Below are 25,318 nucleotides of genomic sequence, written 5' to 3' on the forward strand. Positions count from 1 at the left end.
AGGTGAGTGATGTATTCGCCGTTGATGTTGATGCCAAGTCCTTCCCATTCCAGGAGCTTGAAGGCGTCTTCCATTACGGCAGTAAACAGTTTCGGAGAGATAACGTCTCCCTGCCTTACGCCTCTTCGCAATGGAATCGCCCTCGTGCTCTGCTCCTGTACTCGGACCGACATGGTGGCGTTACTATACAAACACTTCAACACTTCGATTTAATAATAATAATAAGTGAAGTGAATAAGTTTAATAATATTTATTTATTTCCTTTGAGTACAATTTTAACCTTACAACATGTTGTTCGTGAGAGTAGGAAACGATTCCTCCGTACTAGTAAAAACTGTATGACGGCAGGAAGCACCACCTCTCCCGGATCACATTTAATCTAACTAAGTCTAGACGCAGTATACATAGCATTTATGCATTACTAAATATAAATATATGTAGCATTATAAAAGATAAAGAAAGAAAAAAAAACATAACAAATGATAAGGGAAGTAAGTGTTTATGTGTATGTGTGTGTGTGTGTGTGTGTGTGTTGGTGTTATCACCAGTGAGATTCTAAAGACTAAGAAGGATAAATGGATGTATATATGTAATATATGAGGGAAGCACAACGTATATACAAAAATATGAAGTAAAATATATCAAGCGTTGCATGAACTGATGGTTTAAGTTTTAGGAGGAAGATAATATTTTTAAAAGTTTAGGCATTATTCAAGTCAGTGTTTTTCTATTTATGTTTTTTATTTGTAATTAATTAGGTTTAGACAGAAATTTTTAGAAGTCGTTCAGTTTCCTCGTAATCATATAATTTCAAAAAAGAGGTAACGGCCACTTTACACCGGTTCACTGTTAGCTGGGTTAGGTTGATCTTTATGGAGATCTTGTTGTACAGAAATGGGCCAAGGAAAAAGGCAAAGTCATGTGCAAAGCTAGTTCTACTAGGTGGATTGATAAAAATCCGATTTCTCCTTCTCTCAGAAACTGTCGCAGATGGCGCTTTCTTGTGTTGTTTTAATATCACGGACTTTATAAATAGTTGTCTTACCGATAGAACATTAAATTCCTTATATATAGCGGTTGTTGAGTATCTGAAATTTTTAAATGTAGCCACCTTAATAACTGCTCTTTGAGCTCTTTCAATTGCAATCATATGAGACTTTTTGGCACCTCCCCAAGCTTCAATACCGTATGATATGATGGACTGGCATAGTGCAAAATACACATTCTTGACAACACCAGGATCCCTTAAATGCCTAATGTTTTTAAATATATGCATTAGTTTTCTTACCCGAGAACATAAAGAATTAATGTGGTAGTTCCATTTTAAGTTTTGATCTATATTCACACCAAGATATTTTACAACATTAGTTGCTTCAAGTGTGTAGCAGTTACAGGGAGCTGTGTAAGTGTCTGGACAAGTGTGGGCTTGGAGACAAAAATTAGAAGGTTGCATGGAGTTCTTTATGCTAAACTTAACATATTTTGTTTTATTTAGATTGAGAGATAGGGAATTATGATTGAGCCATGTACCGATAATCAATATGGCATAATAAATAATTACCCTATTAACTATTTATTTTACGAATGTATCATGTCATATAAAAGAGATCAATGCTTTTTCTTTCGAATTTTCTATCCTTGTTTAATGTCTAGTCTCGTACTGTCACTGCTGTCTCGTACTATTTCTTTATTTGTGATTTATTTGGTATTATTTTCTTCCATTTGCGATAACATACTTTCACACTTTGCTCATATTATCAGTTGGTATATTTTTGACTTCATCGCTTGACGTGTACGAATTTGATTAAGACCGAATGAAGTCGATTTTAAGCAATTCCGAAATTAATGATTCGTCACTTTAGTACAAGATGTAGGCCTACACCATCAGTTAAGAAAACTTCAAAAGAGAAGCGATTACGTTATCTGATTTCGTCATACTTACTACATAAGTTTTGGTTGGCACCTTCTGACTTCCGCTCTAGAAAAACTGCGCCAGTCGGTTTCCAGATTGGAATTTGAGGCTAAATCGTACGTTGACTCATAAAATAAATTAGTCTTTTTTTTACTTAGCTACTTATAAAAAAAAATTGTATATTCTATTACTTATACAAAATTAATTGCATACAGCATAACCACCAACTAATTGCAAACGCGTCCCATTTCCCGAGGTAATTTATTTTATAGAGCGACACATAAACATAAATTTTATTAGAAGAGACGAGACAGACACGATAAATAAATAAATCTACTCGTATCAAAATTCTAGACATTTAGTGTTTAAATCACAGTTCTTAACACATTCACTGTTACCAACGCACATACTTATGCGTTATCGTCATACAAGTTTGTTCCTAGGCCATGCCCCCTAGCAGTGAATGGGTTAACATAAATTGCGTTTTTTAAATTCCAAATTTTACGTTACGTACGTTACGTAAGTACTGTCACCAACCCACATACTTATGCGTTATTATCGTCATACAAGTTTGTTCCTAGGCCACGCCCCCTAGCAGTGAATGGGTTAACATAAATTGCGTTTTTCAAATTTTACGTCAATTAAAGACATGTTTTATGGCCCCGCGGACAAAATTAGACAAGTAGAATTTATGAAGTCGAGTCGCTCTAGTATTTTATGTAGTGATTAATAAACAATTAACATAATTTTGCATCTTAAAACATTAAAATAGTACATAATTTTTTTGCGCGCTCAAATTTATGGTTTTATGGTACGGTACTTCGTTAGCGTTTATGTTATGGTTATGATACCTAGGTATATTAATAGTCTGATGACCTGACTTGATCGAAAGGTAATAGGTTGTGTAAAGCGACTGCTAATTGAATTAGGAATTACATATTTGGAACTAGACTTTTTTCTAACTTTTTTTCATGATATACTATGTTTTTACAAACGCTGCTTGTTTTTATTTTCACTTTAAAGCTAAGTTAGATATCAAAAACAATATATTTCACTTATTCTGTAATAAACGTAAAATTTTTCACGTCATAATTTTATTGATTTATTGTTTTTAAATATAAATTACTTACCTATCTAAAACCAGAAGGGGGTTGTGTTTTTTTTTTATGTTGCGACCTCAATACATCGACATTTATGAACTTATGAAATTCTTTGTTTAAAACGTAACAAACAAGTATTTCCGTTGAATTACTATTCTATGCCACAACATAATATTTTGTTTAAAGGAAAAACATAAAAGCTCATTTTACAATAAACAGCGCAGCATAGGTATGTAAAGAGCACAACGCATCACATCAACACATTATGGCTCCTCTACACGATGGGCCAACGCCGGCCACTCCAAGGGACGCAGCTCTCTCTAACGCATAAATGCGTTCCTTGGAGTGGCCGGCGTTGGCCCATCGTGTAGAGGAGCCATTACATAATAAATGCAAAATATTTAATTTTGCATGATGAATGAGTGTTGCGCAGGACCATAAAGCGCATATATTACGTACACTGAACAATTTTCAGCTCTCGTGTAGTAAATGAAGAGCATCAATCATCCACTGTGTTTAAAACTGATGTTGGAATTTTAATGTGTGCAATGATTTAAAGGACATTATGCATAAATGTCGACTGTTGGATAGTTTTCAACATTCGAATTAATCTCTCAGTGTTGGAAAATCTCTGTGACTCTGATCGTTATCGTACCGCAGTGATCTCTTAGAAGCATTGTTCGAATCAGGGCGAGTTTCGAACACTTTCGAGTCTCCAATCAGTACATAAGAGCTTCTATTGACTTTTACATGCTAAATAATGGAATTTTCGTTTTGAAACATTTGCACCTGGACTTGATACATATTTATTAATATTTAATAGTAATGAGACAGTACTTTTATAATTATATTCATGCATATCTTACAGAAGTTTAATGAGGTTTCTTGCTATTCCTTTCTGTTAGCAACAATGTTTCAATAAGGATACCGACGCTGAATACTCGTTTCACTAAAGATAGAGAATTGGATTTCGCTCACAGAAACAAAAGCAAAAGGATGGTTTGGATAGAAACAAGTAAATAATAAAGATAAAGAAGAAGTTTATTTTCAATATATTATACATATATACAAATACTACCATACTTTCAAACTATGTTATGTGTGGGGACGATTGAAACGCTGTTTCAATCGTCCCTAAGTGCGTTGTTTTTACCGTCCCCACATCGCAAGCTTTACTTCTAGGTCAAATATTATTTACAAACAAAACCCCATAGCTGTTTAATAGCAGTTAAAATATTCCATAATTCCCATCCAAAACACCAAACGAAATAATCAAAATACATACTGAAGTAAACAAAAACTAAACGAAAAAATATGCAAGCACAGGTACTTGACGTTACACCGCGAATTTTTTTAACGGTTCCTCAACAATACCGCGTTGCTCGCGTGCTCGTGCTCTTTTGATCCAGGATTTAAGAATGACCGACCGCATAGACTGAGTACTGTACTCCATAAGTGTTGCAGTTTTCGTGAAATTTTCCTTGTTTCAATCATGACGTGTTTCTATTGTCCCCGTTCTACCCTACTGTATCTATACTGGGTAAAAATAATGAGAAACAATACCTATTTTGTCACAAGATTACCAGTCTTTACTATTACTAGTCTGTAGTTTGGTCGAAACATGGCTTTTATCTATCTCAGACGGATTACTCGCCGCAGGCGCGAGCATCCTTTGTCCTTCTTCGAACGTGCTACAAGATAGGATGCTATTGGAAACATCTACTCGTATAGAAATATGTAAACCTTTTCTCGAAATTTTTGTACTTATTTAATAAATTGATAGACAAATAGGCAAGCATTTAACGTTAAAATAAATACCTAATGCTAATTTAAAGTTTGGTTATCAAAACTTGTCTTAATAAATGCGGTAGGTATGAGTAGTTAGATATTAAAATTTTCTTGCTACCTTTAACCTATTTAATAAAATGAAGGAGATCATCAATTCTACCGTTTTTTTGTATGTTTGTTATCTCAGATCCTAAAAATGGACAAAAACTTTAAAATATGAAAACAAAAAAATATTATGCACTAGCAACTGATGCACTAGTAACTGATATAAGTATTTGAAGTTGGTGAATGGTCTGTGGTATTAGTTGTGGTATTTTGAACAGTATAATAATATCCCCAAATTAATGCACGGGGCATTACTTTCAACTCGCCCAAAAACCTATACATTACAATATCGGAATAACCCTAAAACATCTTACAGTATATAGATTTTACCCTTTTATTGAGCAGCAGCTCTGTGACATAACGACCTCCATGATGGAACGAATGCTTGCAATGTCTGTCATTTCATTGGAATTCTCATAGTCCTCTCATATTATCAGACATCACAGGTATTGGGTCTGATAATAGAGCAATATACCTTTAGAATATTAACGCCAAGAGACCTAGTTCCATAAAATCTGACCTGTTAAAAATTGAAGCAAAAATAAGGACTCTTTGTCTCTTATTTTGTTTGTAAAATACTGTGCCCCGAGCTGCAAAACCCAATTTGATTTTTTTATATGTAGGAGTATATGTACTACGTTGGTGGCAAACAAACATACGGCCATTTTGATGGTAAGCAGATGTCTGAACTCCTACATTTATTATAGATATCTTTACTTTACGTAGCCACTGGTAAAAAAAACGTAAAATGAGCGGTTATACATACGTTCTCATACTAAATTACTGCCGTATTCGAACTTCAAGATATTCACAAGAGACGACACGTACTAGATCCATTCTAGATACGTGATAGTTTAGATATCAACTAGTTCTCTTTTGCAGCCCAATTCGGGCAACCAATGTCACTTTTACGTTAGATAGAGTAAGATATCTATTAGATGTGAATTGGATCTCTAAGTCATATCCTGTGGAAATCGTTCAAGAGTATCTCCAGAATAGCGCAAATATCAAATTTGACAGATTAGATCTTAAACATATAGTTATCGTATCTTGGTGATGTCTAAAAGATATCTATTTCAAAATCCGAATCGGGTCCTTAGTACGTGAGCACTAATGAATAATGATGCTACTACTGTTGACTGCAAGTCATCTTATCTTAATATACTCCATCTAGCGAAAGACCCGTGACAAATAAATAGAACTACTATATCGCCAAAAATCTAATTGATACTGGTCGCCCTATCGTTAGACTCGCCTGAAAGCACCAGGAACAACGCCAAGGTTGCCTAGCAACGCCGGGTAAACATTTGCCGACTGCCGCTTTTCTGTGACCCGTAAAATAAGTAGGATAAGTAAACAGCGGGGTAGTTAGACGTGACGTCATGATGGCCGAGATGGCTCGGCCAGCATTCCGTCTTATTTTGTAAAAGGCATGGTTTTACAAAATAAGTCGGAAGTTAAACTCAGCGGAGCTATCCAAGTTAGATGAGGAATCTTAATGTATTATGCTAGCTTCTGACACACCTGGCTCACGGTCGATATCGGACGCAATTTCGCAATACTACACATACATGGCCGCAGTCGTCTGCGTTACCGAATGTTCCCAAGAAAACGCATTTTGAAAATTCAGCGGTTTCATGACAGAGGATCTAGGTCATCTAAGATATGTCCCTTGCCCCAACACTTTAACTTACAGTCATTATTACAGTATTTTATCAATTCCGTTGCCTACTTTGCTCAAAGAATTACTTGCCGATCTAAAAGCTGCTAGGTACTGTCATGTATTACTTGAATGAAGGTTGTGATATAGTTACAAAAAACACAAACATACAAAAAACTGTTGGAGTAGGTACAAGTACAGTCAGCATACCTGAGCGGGCAAGGTGTCCAAGAAAAAATATACACTTCAATCGTCACCAAAATAAGGACATCTAAGATGTCATTTTCACGTAGGCTTTCAGTTCGTCACAAATACCTTAACTTCTGAGTTTTTCTTTAACACATACACCCTTATTTAATCACAATGACAATAACGGTTAAAAAGTCAGTGGTAACTAAGCAATCAAATTCAAGCTGCTGTCATTAATACCTACACGCACTGCCAATCACGTACGTCAGCAGCCAGGGTGCCACCAGTTGCTAAGCAGTTGTTATTTCAATGGTAACTAAGCATCAACATTTTATCTGTTTAACTTTAAAATAAATACTGTAGCACTACGAATTGACACCTCCTTTCTTAAAGAAGTATTTTATCGTTAAGTGTCAAACTTATACAATAAATAAGTAGGTTCTACTAGAATGATCGGTTTTTTTATTTTAACTGTCATATGCGGCTGTTCTTCCAAACCGTTGATCATATTATATACCTATGTTAATATATTTATTTAGCCCACTTATTGTAGTAAAAAATACTATACAGGGTGGCCCATTTAGATCGGCCAGTATGGGAAAATCTGATACTATAAGATATACACCGATCTCTTCTTAGGAATCATGTCATCGATTTTAGTAACACGAAAAACTGCATTCATACATTAAAAAAAAATGTGTACTCAGCTCGGGAATCGAACCCCGAACGTTTTGAAAAATAAAACTAAGACTATTTCTATTTAGATATCGATTGTGTAGGTCTTAAGCAATAAATGTTACTATGAAACATGATGTCTGAAATTAATAAAATGCATTGTTTTCATATCCTTTAATTTAATTTAGTCAGTTTTCGAAGAGACCAGCATTTTTAGGGTTCCGTACCCAAAGGGTAAAACGGGACCCTATTACTAAGACTCTGCTGTCCGTCCGTCTGTCCATCCATCCGTCCGTCCGTCCGTCTGTCACCAGGCTGTATCTCAGGAACCGTGATACAGCCTCAGACAGCCGGACGTAGACAGTTGAAATTTTCACAAATGATGTATTTCTGTTGCCGCTATTATAAGTAACAAGAAATTCTAAAAACAGAATAAAATAAAGATTTAAGTAAGGGGCTCCCATACAACAAACGTGATTTTTGAGTAGTAAATATCAAATGGCATTCCGCACAGGAGTAATCTAAGTAACGCCTACTGCGGGTTCAAACCTACAACGTCCTGATAGAAAGTCGTACATACGCTACATGTGACATTATCTTCAAAAATTATATAAACTAATGCGAAATTAACATAAAACCAGAAGACACAAATTAATAATAGAAATGAAACCCAAAAAAAAAACAAAAAGCTGTAATATCTCTAGGTGCGTACGACTGAGATTTGAACCCGCGGTCTCTGCTTTGAAAAGCAAACGCCTGTTACTGAGACCACGACGTGCCTTGACAATTGGCTCTAAATTCGGCTTCAGTTAGCTTTTGCTATGTGTCATTCGTCTTGACGATTATGTTAAAAGAAATAGTTTGCAGTAAGTTGACCGAGAGGCTCCTGTCAAATGGTTGAAGGGCAAAACGTGAGATAGATGTATGTGATGACAAGACTGTACTGCTTTCGATGATTGTCAAAACGCTTTACCTGAAATTAGCATGGCTATCTTTTATTCAATATTCGACCATACTTGTATGCTTTAAAGTATATTTTTCCATATTGTTCAGATATATTTGACACGTTGACCGCTTAGATACCATTGGTTTTTTGACAGCTAAGGTATCAATGACTTGTTGTAAGTGTAGAAATTAATGAATAGCGACTGTTAACATATTTGTGACACGTTGAGCGCTCACAAGTAAATACTACCATGACAGTCAACAACTTTTTGACAGTGTAAACGTTTACCTCTCTTTGAGCACCTGGAGTGTATAGCGACTTCTGCTGCTGACTGTACCCAGTGGAGAGCATAAAGAACGCACATTTTGCGGTATCAAGCACTCTACAAATTTTCTATTCTCTAGGTATAAGCCCCATAGCACAAACTGATCAAGGCCGAAGGTCACATCACGTTGCGTGTCAATAGACACCCTTCACCACTATTTAGACCCCTCGCTAGGGAAATCAGGCGCTTATCTCATCTAAGGGCAAGTTTCGCGGACAAGGGCGCAAATCCCGAACTCCCCGGGGGTATTAGGATGCCAAATGTATTGAGATTTCCACTTGCGCTCGGGTGAAGGTTTAGAGATGTTCAGTTTCTATGCTCGTAGTTCGTATCTAAACAAATGTGAAATGTATACGGCTTCCGTGAATTCATCTTAATCTAAGCAAAGTAGTTTCAACAGCACATGTTGATATCTGTGGCCTATTTTATAAAGCTACAAGTTAGAATTTACAAGCGGAAGTCTCGTTCTAACACATAGGGTTAGAAAGAGACTTCCGCTTGTAAATTGTAACTTGTAGCTTTATAAAATAGGCCACTGATATATTATCGCAGCGGCCAAGGAGCTTATAATATACATATCTGATTTTCAGCGGCGTAGCGCGTTTTAAGTCCAAACTATTTATTCCTAATAAAGGGATACAGTCAAGATATTAGGTAGTGATTTGCGACAGTATTAAATACTTACCCCCTTATTCATAAACGCGCTACAAACCTCAATTAGCTAATAATCGTTTGTCCTTATCTGTCATTTTGGCTTTTGTATTTGTAAGAAAGGGATAAAACATAATTTAACTAAATCAGGGCCGTAAAGTTTTATGAATAAGGGGGTTAGAATATTTAATAACTGAAGTCGCCTTCAAGAGCTTACCCCTCTGCCGAAAAACTTGCACAATTGTGCAAACTTTTGTATGAACTGACATGGCTATTTGTACGTTAGGTACGTACAATGTAGAAATAGCAATACATTTGACGTCCGCTCCCCCGCAAAAATCGTCAGTCTGTTTCGTACAGAAGATGACAGCCATGACGTCTCCAGTTACTAAATGCTCTAAGATTAAATATAATGCGGGTCATACTCGTGTTGATATCTTCAATTTTGCGGTGAACAGGAATTACTTACTAATTTATTTATATAAATAGCAATGATATAATCTAAATGGTTGGTATCGTCTTGAGTCGTCCCATTCGTTTTTCGTCAAGTTCTTAAATTAGTCCTATTCTGCTTTCGTCACTCAATCTACATTGAAAGCCACCGACGATTGTGACGAATGTAGAATGGGTGACGAAAGCAGAATAGGACTAATTTAAGAACTTGACGAAAAACGAATGGGACGACCCAAGACGATACCAAATGGTTCACTAGTAATAGTAGAAATGGCTCAAGACATCATGCTACCCTGGATTGTAATGACGTATAATGATAAAATGAATTAATTTAACGAGTCCTGGGAAACTTTAAATGAAACTGTTCACCCATCTAATTCAATTACGAAAGAAAATAGCAGCTATACAGCGAAAGTTCCACTTTCTTATTCAAATAAACCTTGAGACAGAACAAAGGCGGGCTATTCATTAAAATAATCCAGCGCAACTTGCACCAGTCCCGGTTTATGATAATAGGAATCGCGACGTATGAAACACCGAGACTGTCAGCACTTGCAAGATTGCCCTGATAAGAGAAGACCAGATTACAGTATCATCGTATTCATCGTACAGAAAGGCCACTATCACATTTATATTCCTCGCCAAGCGCATGGCCTTGTGCAGTTTTAATTGCATAGGTGCAGCAATTTGCGCGCACCATCTTCAGGGGGAGGGTTCTGAGGTCTCGTGCCCTCAACTTTGCCTGTCACTATATTTCTCTCCAGGCTACCCGGAGAGCGACTTGAGAGGTGTCCGAAGTATGTAGGTGTACGCCTGTCATATTGTTGAGAACCGGCGTTTTATGCGAATATCGTGAATATCGTGATTCATGATTCTTCTTTATTAATAGCACCTTCTCTCTTGGCTTAAGTATTTGCACCTTCCGCATTACCTCAGCTTTCTCACACATCATCACATAGGATAACAATATTTCACAGCGTATACATAACAATATTACTTGGAATCGCAGCCCCACACCTACGTATCCTCAAAGAGTTCTATTGTGGATTGGACTGATGCTGTGAGCAGCGCGCAGTCGAATATATATTCGAAGAATTAAATTAATTTCAACTGGAAGAGGCGAGGATAATATTCCCTAGATTAGAGCTAGATTGCTAGACTTCATTCGTTAGCGACACCGGATGTAATAGACCCATATACCGGACGCTTTACTGCTAATAGGAACCTAACTAACTAATGAATATAGATTTAATTAAATCATATCTCGGATCCGAGCGTGTTCCCGGACACAGACTCGTTAAATTCTACGGGTAAAGTGTAGTTTTTAAATTGAGGTAGCTAGACGGTATTAAAAGATTAAATATTTATAATGTCGGTCGCGGTATCTTTGAACTAGTTAATTTAACTATGCTCCTTGAAAGTTTGAACACTTTGCATGTTATGCACGTATTAGTTTCGAAGGAGTTGGTGGGAAAGGTGAAGATGATAAGATAAGTTTAATTAAGACAATGGATATTGCGATGCTATTAGTTTCAACATTAAATAATACCCTGTAACTAAGAAAAAAAAGTTGATTAGCCGATGTTAACCCCGGGTTAATGAGATGGTGCAACAGAGAATTAACAGAAAGTTAACACGTAAAGTTTAAAAACACTCGATAGATGGAGCCCACTAAAGATCAAGGGAACAAACCCATTAAGTTAGTAGAAAACTGGGTAGTTCCCATAATGCACCTTTTCTGTCGCATTCATACCTGTCTTCATACCACAACTTAAAATACTCAAAGTCAAGTAAACAAAGCCTGATTTAACCTCCAGATGTCATTCGCTTGTCTAATATTTGCATCACTGTCAAGTCTAATTGGATTTAAGATCGCATTGTGAAAAGCAAGATTTTGCCAGATATCGAGGGCTTTGCAAACAATGATGAAGACGCAATGCTTTATGTAAAAAAGGAAAATATCGCGGGAAAGAAAAATACTTACTGAAAATACTCCACAATTATTTTTGGAACGTCTCGACTTTATATTAGCGCATGCTAATTAATATTTTATAGTGTTTCATTTTGCATAGGTAACGATGTTCATTCTAGTTGTAACGATAGCTTAATGTGATGATTTGAATTGTAACGATTCATACGTGCTCGCTTTGAAAATCCCAAGAACCATTAAAATTTCGTTATTCTATTTACTCTGCTTCATACTAAATAGTTATGGTACACGGAGAAAAAAATATAGTGTTCTTTACCAGAATATTGTAAATTTAACTTGAATTTATTGTATTATATGTGACAACTTGACTTTTTTTACACATTAATAGAAAATTCTAGTTCTTTAAAACATCATTTCTAGTTCCTATTACCCACATACCTAGTATCGTAGAAAATAAATTTTGTGTAGTATACAAAACCTATCTGTAGCCATCATTATAGGACAGGGTAGAGTTTATCAGATATTTCATTAGTGTTCACCAGATTTTTTATTAGTTTTAAGTATAATTTTAGCTGACTGAAATAATCAACAATTTCTGTTTACTATATGCAGTATTGGAGAATACCAGATTTATGTTTGTATTAAATATAATTGTTGTGGCATGAAATAAACAGTATGTTCTGTTTACTGTATATGTATATTGTAGAGTTTAACGGGTTTTATATTTGTGTTCAGTAAATCATTATTGCGGACTGAAATTGTAATATACTGTCGAGTGAAACAGAGTTAGGTTAAATATCTTAGGTGAGTCTTCGCTTTAACATGCTTTTGTTGCGACGAAGACTTACCTAAGGTGTTTAACATTATTCTGTTTAACTCGGCAGTAAGTACCTACATTGGCTTAGTCCGCGATAATGATGTTTGTGGTATAGGTGTGGTGGCCTGAAACATAAACAGAAAAATCTCAATCCTAAATAATTACTATGAGTAAAGTAAAAACAAACTTTTTTTAAATGCCTTTTAATTTTAGTAGTACATAACATAAATTATCGACCGCAATTTTAGTGAGCGTATGGCAAATATAACACCAAAATTGGTAGCAAACACAACACACAAACAGAACACTCCAATATAACCTTATCACTATTAGCAACATATGTATAAATTTTCAATTAAACCGCTATCCGCTTCGTCCGCCTTTGTTCACTACACACAGACACTTTTATTTGCTAAAACCGGTGATATAAACAGGAATGCAACCTGATTCATTTATTATTGGCGACACTTGAAATGAACTCTGTCCGGACTTCGGTGAAAATGACAGAATGTTCTGGGCGCTGCGGGCGGCGGGGGGCCGCAGTTAGCTCATATCGTGGACTGAACAGTTTTTCGTTACAGGCAAATAATATTTTGTTTAGTGTGCAATAATATTGTAATGCCAACAATTTTTATTGTTGCTGGAACCACTCTTTATTGTTATCATTAAAAAGAGTATGTTAGACAACAGAGAACGTATCTAGTTATGTGTAAAAATATTCATAGTAATCAAGAAATTTCGAGTAAGGTAACAGCACCAGTCATGGGACATTTAAGAGGGAATTTGGAGTATTTGTGATATTTCCCTAATACATGTGAATGGTCTACCGCTTAGCGTATTGAAAGATGAAAGTCCTACCCGTCTTTCATGTTTCAGGCGTGTTGTATCAAAGATACTGCAATGAGTTTCCACATACTTAACAAATTAAAACTATGCTATTTTTCTCCAGTCATGGACACCAAAGCTCCAGTATGGGCCCCCCAGTAATGGACACTACTCTATCAGTATAAAATATTGAAATAGGTCATCAGATCTGGTCCATGTTATCATAATATTGCATTATCATCCGATTTGCATATTTAATTACGAATACAAAATTTCAACTCAATCGGAAAACGGGAAAGTGGCTCAAACTCGGCTACCAAGATTTGACCCACACTAAAAAACGATATTAATTTATCCGAAGTCCGAGCATACCTCCTGGTTGACATATTTCGTAACTACATTTTACTTCTGTATTGTTTAAACATGAAATGATGGCATGGCAAGCATCATTATGTAAATTTCCCATTATAGGAGGTATGCAGTTTTACAGCTCCTATAATGGGATTGGGCCATATACCACTATTTTTTTTACATCTGTGGACTCACAACATAGTATGTTGTATACCTTATCTCATGGTAAATGCAATTAACAAAACACATTTTAGTTTTCATCAAGTATTAATTAATTAAAATTTAATAAATTAACTCACCTCTCTTAGCGAAGTTGTTAAGAATTCGTAGTGGTATTTTTTTTCAGTGACACGACAACTTTTGGGTTGACGCCAATTTCTTAAAAAACAACCAAATTTAATAAAAATTCAAACTGAAACAGCTCTAGGACTCTTATTTATGATAATATACAGGCAGTGTTTATAAACTACTTTTAGACACTTATTTTACAGGATTTGTGGTTTTTTGTCCCATTACTGGTTCCACGCCCATCATAGGGTACACTACTATAATAGGTATTAAAAATCCGCTAACAGGTACGAGAAAATCTAGTTCCTATAAATGAATTACATAAGGTGGACCCTAAACAAAGATTTTGTAATACACACTTTTATTATTGGTGTGTTAAACTAGATGATGGTGAACCGAATTAATAAATATTGTAAACATCGCAATTATTGTAAAGTGTTGTATGCTAAATGCATATTTTACTCTGTTACTATTAGATTGTTACCAAAACGATATCAGAGTTTTAGTGTACTAGAATATTTTAACTAGAATATTCTAATATTGTCCAAAATACGAGTCTATTAAACATGGCTGAAATCTGTTTTCCTACACCAATCATAACTACTATACAATCTGGTAATATTGTAAAATATTTTTTTCTCCGTGTAATGAATACGTACGTGCCTAAAGATACCTACAGAAAAACATAAGCTGGCCATACACGGTACGGTTCATCAGAGAAGACGTGTTACAGGTTACCCATATGACGTAGCATGTGTGGGTCAATGCGATAGTTATATGTGCGAAGTGTAAGTTTGAGTAGGAAGAAAAATACGGCTTAGCAAACAATTTGTATTATTGTGGGCTAATATTTTGTTATGTTCAATTTACTTACAACGAAGAGTAACCACAGAAGTCTAGTCTGCTCCTAGTGCTCCTACACACGCTCTGGTTGGCTTCCAAATGCACACGGATTGAGCTGTAAGCGTCCATAGTCTACTGTAACCCTTTACCATCAAGCGGGTAAGATGCCTGTTTATCAGCGACAAGGTATAAAAAACCTTCAAACAGATCAATGTCAAACGTGTATAATCAGCTTTGCACAACCCAACCTTCGTACCCGCAAATCGGATAAAGACTGAAGTTAAACCTTGGTTCGACGGGAAATCTCACCAGATGCAGACTAGTTTAATACAACTTGGATAGTTGGCTGGAATCTCGCCGGTTCGTAATTAAGAAGTCGGATAATCTAGATGGATTACTAATATGTTGCATAAAATTTATTGTCATATTTTGCTTTCGCATAGCAACCCTTGGCAGAATCATCATTTCGCAGAATTACTTTTTGCATAAGTTTCATGGCATACTGTTGTTTCGCACAATTTTGTAAAGCAGAATAATGCAATGGCATAATCTCAATTTGAAGAATAATACTATAATAGAATAATTGTTTTGCCGAAAATTGCGTCGCATAATATGTACTTGGCATACTGTCTTTTCGCACAATTTCCTTAGGCAGAATAATTCATTGGCATACTGTTTATGAGAATAATATTTTGATGGATACTTAGTTTCTCGCCGAAATAGGTATCGCATACAGATATAAAATCGAATAATATTTTGCTAATTCTTGATTGTAATTCGATTTATGTTATAGTACTTTCGTATAAAGCGTAAATTGCACAAATACTATTAGTAGGCGCTGATAGTGGTGGTTACGGTGGGTATGTCTAATAATTTTATTTATGTGTCAATATTTCTTCGTAATTTGTTTACGTTAAGCAGTAAGCAGTGCCGTCGTTCTTAATACGCGAGTTATAATGGAAATACGAAAGGACAGTGTTTTAAACGTATTTAAGTCAACAAAAGGTGGAATCAAGTTGGAAATAGACGGTTTTATTTATGAAAAAAAAAAAGTGCAGGAGAATAAATATTATTGGGTTTGTGAGTTGCGACGAAATGAACGATATTGCTGTAAGACTAGAGTAATAACCTTGTTTGACGCCGTCAATAATATGCATTCACTGGTAAATAAGAAAACAATCTAACATAATCATGATCCGGATGTGTTAAAGTCTAAAATTGCGCGTTTAGTTAATGATATAAAACAAGAATCAATGTCCAACCCAACCAAAAAACCAAGCCAAATTATCAATGACTGCATAGATACAACATCAGAGGAAATTACTGCGCATTTACCAATACACCAAAACTTGAAACAAATAATATACAGAAATGCAAAAAAAAACCGTAAAATTGTCAAGGAACCCGAAAATATTGATTTTGATTTGGATTTGAGCATATTACAATTCGGTGAAATGGAAACTGATTTTATTGTCAAAGACCTAACCTAACCTACAGTTCTGGAAGCAGTTTCTTTTGAGGGGTGTGTAATGATCCGTATAACAATTTTTGATATATTTTCAAAATATATAACAACTTTTGATATAATTCCATGGTGTATAATCACTTAAGCGGTATAATGAACTTTTGATATAACAACAAAATAACTATTTTCATGGGATATAATGTTTAATCGATATAAAAGCTATTCGATATAACGTTTACTGGATATAATGAATATTTGTTATAAGTATTTATGGTATAATGTATTCAAATGTATAATAATAAGTTGAGGTTATAATAAAAAAAGTCGGTTCTGGCGCTGTAGGGTCGCAGTTCTACCTAACACTCCTCCTCGCTTCGCTCGTCGTCGTACCTAACTGAGACCTGCCTTAAGTTCGAATACGTAGGTTGTTATAATAGTAGTAAATATTACAAATTATACCAGTACTACATTATGCCAACTGAGCGTTATATCGAACTTAATTATATACGCTGTTAATGTTAGATTAGAAGTTGTTATATTACAAGTTCATTATACTTGACGATAGTTAGACTCTTTAAGAATATACCATGTATTGTTATAGCAAAAGTGCATTATGTCCCTCAATCGTTATATCGACTAAAAATATATCAAAAGTTGTTATATGGACCGTTACGCACCCTCTTTTGAGTAGGGGTCGCAGTTCTAACCTAACCTAACCTACAGTTCTGGCAACAATTTCTTTTGTGTAGGGGTCGCAATTGTAACCAACCCAACCTATAGTTCTGGCAGCAATTCCTTTTATGTAGGGGTCGCAGTTCTAACCTAACTTAACCTGTAGTTCTGGCAGCAATTCCTTTTGTGTAGGTTCAGTCAGCGACATGAGTATTATGCGGTAACAATTTCGGCAGAACTTTTATTCTGCGAAATTCAAGTCTACAATATGAGCAATATGCCATAAGAAATTCGGTGGAATTTAATTTATGCTACATACAATTCTGCGTATGTAAAATCGACGATAGTAGTATTCTGCTATTCAAAATTCTGCCAAATGAATGTTATGCGACATGACAGTTATGCTAATTATACAATTATGCCAAAGTATCATTCGGTTAAAAATGTTTCTGCGAAACCTGCTATGCGAAGGGTATTTCGGACAATCGATATTATGCAAGATAAAGGGAAGCCAATCTAGATGTTCTGCTGCCACGAGAGTTTCAAAGTTGCTTCTGGAGCTATGTTTTAAACATTTTTGAAAAGGTTTTTCTATCAGAGAGCTTCCAGTCATTAATAACGCTTTTTCATCTCGGCGTCATCCCGAAAACGCCTAGCTAAAAATATATCAGGTATTCATTCGGACCCCAAAAAGTTCCGGTAACTTGATGTGCAAATTTCACAACGGAAAATTTTCCTGCACCAATTTGTAAGACACGCTTTTAAGAATTTTAGTCAGTTCTTCTTATTAAGTTATTATAATAGGTAGGTATTATACATTCCAATTCCAAAATTTTCACAAACAATCAGTATTCACTTTTTTGCCAACCGCTCTCAAGTTTGTTTTTGTTGCCAGTGACATATCACTTCCTTTGTTCCCATCCGTCATTTGTTATTTACAAGATCAACGGGTCATCGCCCTTTAAGCATCATCATACGGTAGCAATAATGTGCAGTTTTCGATGTATTCTTAGATAATACGAAATAGCACTGTGAGTCAGGCGTCTTTAGTCAAGGACTTCGTTAGGTAGTTATACTAGTGGCATCTACCGACGTTATTTTAAACAAACACACGAACTAATTGTTCTAACCGAGTCGTAAAATAAACAGATGCAGTATTTGCATATGCATGCTTAATTTCGTATGAGATTATTCCGAATGTATAATAGAAAACTAAACTCTATTTGTGCTACTGTATAGTCTGTATAAAATTGCTAATATACATTTTTATTTTTTATTACGTGCATATTAATGGATTTAATATTGATGGGTTATCTGACTTATATGTGCATGATCAAATACATTAGTTCTGTGTCATATGCCACTTTAACTTACTATTTATTAACTAACGACGATAATAACTATCCGGCCAAAAAGGGATGAAGAGTCTCGTCATATCATTGTCCCGGTCGCCAGCCAAGCGGACATGTGACATGAGTTGACATGACAGTCAGATTTGCGACATTCACGGATCAGTGCCGATGTCGAATTCGCTTCGATGAGGTCGGTTCCGAATATTCCACGTTCCACGAGGAAGGGCGAGTCTAGTAATTGTAAAACCAGTATAATGTGAGATTTAGAGCTATTATTACTACGCCTAATCGGGGATCATTCTTATAACAGCTCTGTTGAGGTAACGCGATGAGAGTTATATACAGCCAAGGTTTGATCCGAATATCCGCTATTCCACTGTCCAACTCGATGAACCAGGGTCCTTCTTTGGCAAAAGGTCGTACGCGACATATTTCTCGTAATGAAATGCATCGTTTTGGTAGGGTTACCGAAGAAGCCAATAATCGAAGAATAATGGTTGACGAAGATCAATACTTAGTTAAATTATGTGTCCATACACGACTAAATATAACTGAACGCGACTGAATTTTGCATTTAAAGCTCCAAGGTCAAAGGTACACCTTATATATCCTTCCCACTTAAATAGTATCCTTTCAATCTGTCTGTTCTGAAACTTGAAGTAAACAAGCGTTGGGATTATAGACTGTAATATATTTATAGCCTGACTGTCTGCTAACAGCTTTTATTGAGTATTCTGGGAAAGTGATGAATGGACAGGGATCCACTGTGAATGGGGGGTCGTGGGAAGAGATTTTGAATATTATTTTACTACAGAACTTAAGGATAGTAAACAGATCTTAGAGTAATGGAGAATAATCAATGAGTTAAGGATATAGTCAGTGTTATGGTCGTAAATAATGCAGAACCTCACCTTAATACATAGATAGAATAGATGCATATAGGTAATAGCGGATTCCGAATTGTTACAATAAAACGGGTTGTTATCGAGTGTAGTGAGTAGCTTTTAAGAAGCTACTATCTGTCACTTACAAAATCATGTGGTAAATAATGTGTCTTGAGTACATAACAAAATAAATGAATCTAGAGATAAAAGCCAGAAATGTTAAGCGTTAATTACAGCGTCTGTGTTAGTATAGACGGATTACCAGGAACAACTTATTAAAGGTTACATTTAAATAAAAGGAGCATGAATGTTTACGAAAACCTTTTGGGTCGTAATGGAGAAAATTACGATTACGTTCCTTACGTGGGAAGTTGATATTAAGACATTCGTGTAATGAACAGTAGTAGTAGTAGGACAGGGTGTAAATGAGCGGTATCGGTAGGGGTTTAGCTTTTTCGTTTTTCATGCTTTCGGACAAACAATATTTGACGTGTTATTATTAAAAAAAAACTGAGTACGGACTACTTATCATAATCGTATGGACGGCTTATCATAAACACGTATTTCTCCTCTATGTCTTTATATATAAAAATAATCTATGTTAGATGAAAAGTTGCAGCTAAAGTCCTTTTTGATTTATCAGCAAAACAAAATTTTATCATTTGTCTACTTTTCAAAGAGGACGCCAACAAAAATGTCCTCAAATAATCATCCGTTGAGAAACTGTGTATCGCTTTACTGCGGTATTAATCTCATTACTCGAGCGAGCATCAACGTGTCCTCGTTTTCCCATTTTCCGCCAGGTACAGCTGCCAGTAATTTGATACACGAACGGTTTGCCATTAACTTTGAACTTCTGCGGCCAATAGCTGGAGCTAGATGAGAAATTTTGAGTTTACACGAAGCTTTGATATGCTGGAGGGCGGGAATTAGTAAAGGAGGTATTTGATTAGAGAAAAAAATTACGTTACTTACTTCTAGGTAAAAAAGATCTAACAAAGTATAACGATCTAATTACAGTTATTAACATACATACTGCGGTAAGCTGTAAAGAACAACGTACCTATGTATATAGAAGGAAAACAATTTATATTTTGTGTAGACTGGTAAGTATTTATATTTATTGGTTACTGTAAGTAAACCGCTTTTATTATATAGTTCGTTTTTTTTAGCATTAGAAATAAGGTAAACAATCTTGATGCGTCTTTTAATTGTAAAACACATTTTAAAAATAAGTTACGGCAAATATGTAACAATTATGAATCTAATACGATCATTTATATTCTTCTGCTTTCATAAGTAATAGTTTTTGATTTTTAAAAAGCGTTATTCAATTAAAAGACATGTCAAGATCGCTTACCTTCTTGCAAGTTCTTTCTAATGCTAAAAAAAACGAACTGTAGAGTCGTAAATTACTTTCAGCAAGGGTATTGGAGCCTTCCTTTTAAACGACTTAATTCTTGGGGTGAACTACATACGAGTATATGAGCTTTCACTCAGAAACTTTGTGCCCTACCTAAACTAAACACCTTACCTCCTAAAAAGAATACATTGTTAGAGAAAGAACAGAAACCATCCATCCTACTTGATAAAACAATATTAAAATATCAGATTCACCGCAATAATCCATAAAGTAATCAATGCTCATCCAATCCAATAGTAGTATTTATGCTTTCGATACCAGTATCGGTGTAAATCCAGATATACAATTAAATTCGTCAAATAGATGCTGGAATTTCAGCCAATAACGCTTCCGAACGATTATAAACAATGAAACTGTCATTGCCGTAGTTGTGTTTCAGTTTTTAATTGCAGGTTGGCTCGTGGCTAGGTCAGGAAAGTGGGTCACATCCCCCGCTATGACGGCCTGGGTTGCTGTTCCCATCGCTTCCCGATTACGGGCAAGTGGACACCAGGCTAGGGATCGTGGGACTGGGTAACGATCGGTAGCGAAGAGCTGGCCTACACCAGCCACACTATCATCCTCACAACGACGATGACTGACCTCCCCCACCCGGTGGGGAGCGAACCGCAACAGCCGTCGTAGCCGGAAGGCGGACACAGCCTCTCATACCTTTCTTAAGGGAGGTATCGAAAGAAACCCAAGAAGAAGAAGCAAGTCCAGAGCTTAATAGGCAGACCGGTGGCCGTTGCCAGGATCACAATCATTACTCCACAAACTCCAATGAAAAAGGAAGAATGTATCGGAATGACAGATAGGGCTTATAACGTCACGACATAATTTCCATACATTAAAGTTTAGATTGGAATTTTCTAAACACGACTGTTACTTGGCTAGACCCCTTAAGATCATGTTACATTGGTTTGTCAGCGCGGATTGGACGAGCTAACAATAAGAATACACGGCCCGATTTAGCATCAAATACGACACATGGCTCCAGGCTATGGCGTACGGGCATTGTGGTAGGTTCTGTATGGTAATCAAGTCTCTGGGGAAATACAAGTTTGTAATAGATATAATACAGGGATTGTAACAATCAAATTGTAATCTGATTTCTTTACAGTAGATAGTATGTGAAACACGGCCGTCGTGAACGCTGCTTGCACTGTTAGTGCTTGAGAAAAGACCTAGGCTCTCCGAAACATGTAGCGCGAGTGACTTAAAACAAGTGAGTCTAAACCGTAAAATTATTTAATAAAATGAATCTATTTTAATAGGACCGATAACAGATACCTACATAGGTATCTGTTATTGGTCCTATTAAAATAGATTCAATGCTGTAACCTTGTTGTTCTACTAAAAATTCTTTCGCATCCCGGAAGGCCAATTTATTCGTCAGATGGTCGCGTATACTTCTGTTTTATGGATATTTAATATAATTGAAATAATGCCAAATAGTTTTTGTTTTATGTGTGAGCTCATTAACAGATCTAGTGGACTACATATTTAGGATAATATGATTGAGATTTTTTTTGTGGCAAACGTTTCCTGTGTAACGTAAATATTTAATCATCATCATCATATCAGCCCTTTATCGCCCACTGCTGAGCATAGGCATCTCTTCTAGTACGCCACTTGTCCCGGTCCTGAGCTAATCTCATCCAGAAGTGACCCGCAACTAGCACTCTGCCTAGCAACATGTCCCGCCCAATTCCATTTTTAATAGTTTGGTCATGACGAAACCCACGTAATGCACCTTGGTGCGCGGTGGTATTTAATACACTGTAAAATGTTTAAACTACAGTAAAGTTTGCCACAAATCAAGATAAACTGTACCTATATCTGAAACATTAGTGAATAAGCTGCCTTTCAATCGCACAAGCTTAGTTGGACGGGTTTGGACGGTTTGGTATCGGCCGTACCTAGTGATAGTTTAGTTTCTTAGAACGGCGATAAGGGTGTTCAAGAGAATCATTCAGAGAGAGATACAATCTGTGAGGACACTAACAGCAAATGTCATCGTTAGTAGGGTCTTCTTATGTGCTAGAGTAAATTATGAATGAATTAATAATGTTTGTTATAAGAGCAGCGCGATCGGAAACTCATACGTACAGAAAAATAACTATTGTAGATAGGTACTTTTAAACGCGAACTATCGAGATATATCTTTACGGAAAAGTATTTGACGGTGGCAGATATTATTGAGGCGTTGTTTCATACGCTACTATTGACGCTGACTGTACATACTACTAAAAGCCTTGCCGGTGTAATCTACCTACTTGTAAAATTCCACTTAATTCAATGATATCAGTCATTAGTTATTAATATACAAAATATCGGACGACTCAACTACTGGGTAAATTCCAACTTGGAAATTCCAAGTGAAGAAAGATTGCGCGAATTTGCTACAACAACAATATTTATAAATATAATATGGCCGGTCAAATTTTACTTTTTAGTAAACCGGTCAGTGTCCCATACCTACTGTAAATAAAAAATACAAGGTTCACTGTTTCTTGTAGAGAGATATTACTTGCATACGAAGAATACGGTATGATTCGTTGGCTAAGCTATATCGCTTGAGTCGCTTAACCTTTTAACTGCCACAGAAATTTTCATCGAGCTCGTGTCGCCGGCGGTACGATTTTACACGAAGTTTTGTCTTATTTATCAGACCGTGACGAAATGAGCCCGATTTTGTATGGCTTATATATCAGTCTACGGCGATTAAAAGGTTAATGCACGTCTACAATGACCTCTAATCCAGGTAGGTATGTAGCTAAACCCTAGGCCTCGCAACATGCAAACTGCTTCCGAAATAGCGCGGCCGCTCGCCAGTTTCCGACTGCGTTCGGGCTAGATCGCTTGTCTATTTTAATCCGCTGTGATACAAAACAAAAAGGTCAGAAGCCGACGACCTAGTTTCCGAGCGGCGAATGCAAAGGTCGCCCAACATATCGGCCCGGGAAATGATAACAGCAAGGCTGGCTTCGCTATCAGGTTATGCAATGATTTATGTGGTGTACCTAGAGTGCTTCCTTGCCAGGGGCTGTGAATGATCACCCCTGCAACACCCAACACACCTTTATTCCTTACGCTACGTCTTACGTAGGCGAACAACGCGCGAACGCGGCGCGGCGCGGCGCGGCGAAATCAATCCTTTGATGCCCATAGAAGTGTCCTACGTAAGCGATCTCGTTGCGAACGCGGTGCGGCGCGATTTGCACGCGAATGTCAGGCGGCGCGGCGCGGCGCGGCGCGGCGGCGGCCGCTTTCGCCGCGCCGCGCCGCGCCGCGTTCGCGCGTTGTTCGCCTACGTAAAACGTAGCGTTAGTCTCGCTGCGGAACAATGTGCTATTAACGTTTATACGTAGTAGGTACATAAATGATGGATCAGTTTAAGGGTCGGCTGCACGAAACCGTCTGTCACCGTTAGAGTGTTCGTTAAATTTTATCGTATGGGAAGTTTCATATATCAGTGAGTCTGAGTGACGTTGATCAGTCAATCAACTGTGGTTGGTGCAACCAGACAAACTTAGGTTTGCCCCGTTTGCCGTTTGAGCAACATAGTTATTTGAGTTTCAGAATCTTCTTCCTCCTTCTTCTTCCTCGCGTTATCCCGGCATTTTGCCACGGCTCACATAGGAGCCTGGGGTCCGCTTGACAACTAATCCCATGATTTGACGTAGGCACTAGTTTTTACGAAAGCGACTGCCATCTGACCTTCCAACCCAGAGGGGAAACTAGGCCTTATTGGGATTAGTCCGGTTTCCTCACGATGTTTTCCTTCACCGAAAAGCGACTAGTAAATATCAAATGATATTTCGTACATAAGTTCCGAAAAACTCATTGGTACAAGCCGGGGTTCGAACCCGCGACCTCCGGATTGCAAGTCGCACGCTCTTACCGCTAGGCCACCAGCGTTTCATATTAAGATATTTGAGTTTCAGAATATATACATATATGTATAGTCAACGAAATTTCCAACAAAACGACTACTACTTAACATTTTTAAAAGTTCTTTTGAGCAGAGAAAGAGAATGACAAATCTTTGAATTTTTTTTAAAGTCCGTATAAAATTTCTCTCTCACAGATAGTGTATGCCTGCCATTAAGCTTTCTGATATAAGGGCAGGCATACGCTATCTGTGCATTGTTATTTCTAGAACAGACCTGTCAACATTAGGCATTAAATTTGTACATAAAGATTTTTATATAGTTATTGATATTTACCTACGTGAGTGCAGGATCGCTGCAGTTTGGGATTAAACGTATGTAAACTTAATTAGCATAAAATGCGGCGGAAGTACGCCATACAGAAAAAAATGTCCAGGCATATTGCCAACATTGTTTGCAAGAAAAACAAGTAATAAATTACTGAAAATTAAGATACAAATGGTGGACTAATTTTTAGACAATCGAATAATAGGCGTATCATTCACTCAACTGACCTTAATTTGATCTGACTTCATCTCTAATTAGAGCTGTTTTAATAATGAAGCTTGAAAAATTATGTCACTCAAACACTTTAAATCATTAGGACTATAAATAATGTCTAGTCCGTTGAACTGAATTTATTTCTCTAAATAAATCTTTGAAGTTGGCCACGCTTACTAATACTAAGAAACATGTCTTCTTAGTATTACATAATTTCATGTAATAAACAGTTTGATATAAGTGACACTG

Source organism: Cydia fagiglandana, chromosome 6 (genome assembly GCF_963556715.1).
Source record: "Cydia fagiglandana chromosome 6, ilCydFagi1.1, whole genome shotgun sequence".
In the NCBI taxonomy this organism is placed as follows: Eukaryota; Metazoa; Arthropoda; class Insecta; order Lepidoptera; family Tortricidae; genus Cydia; species Cydia fagiglandana.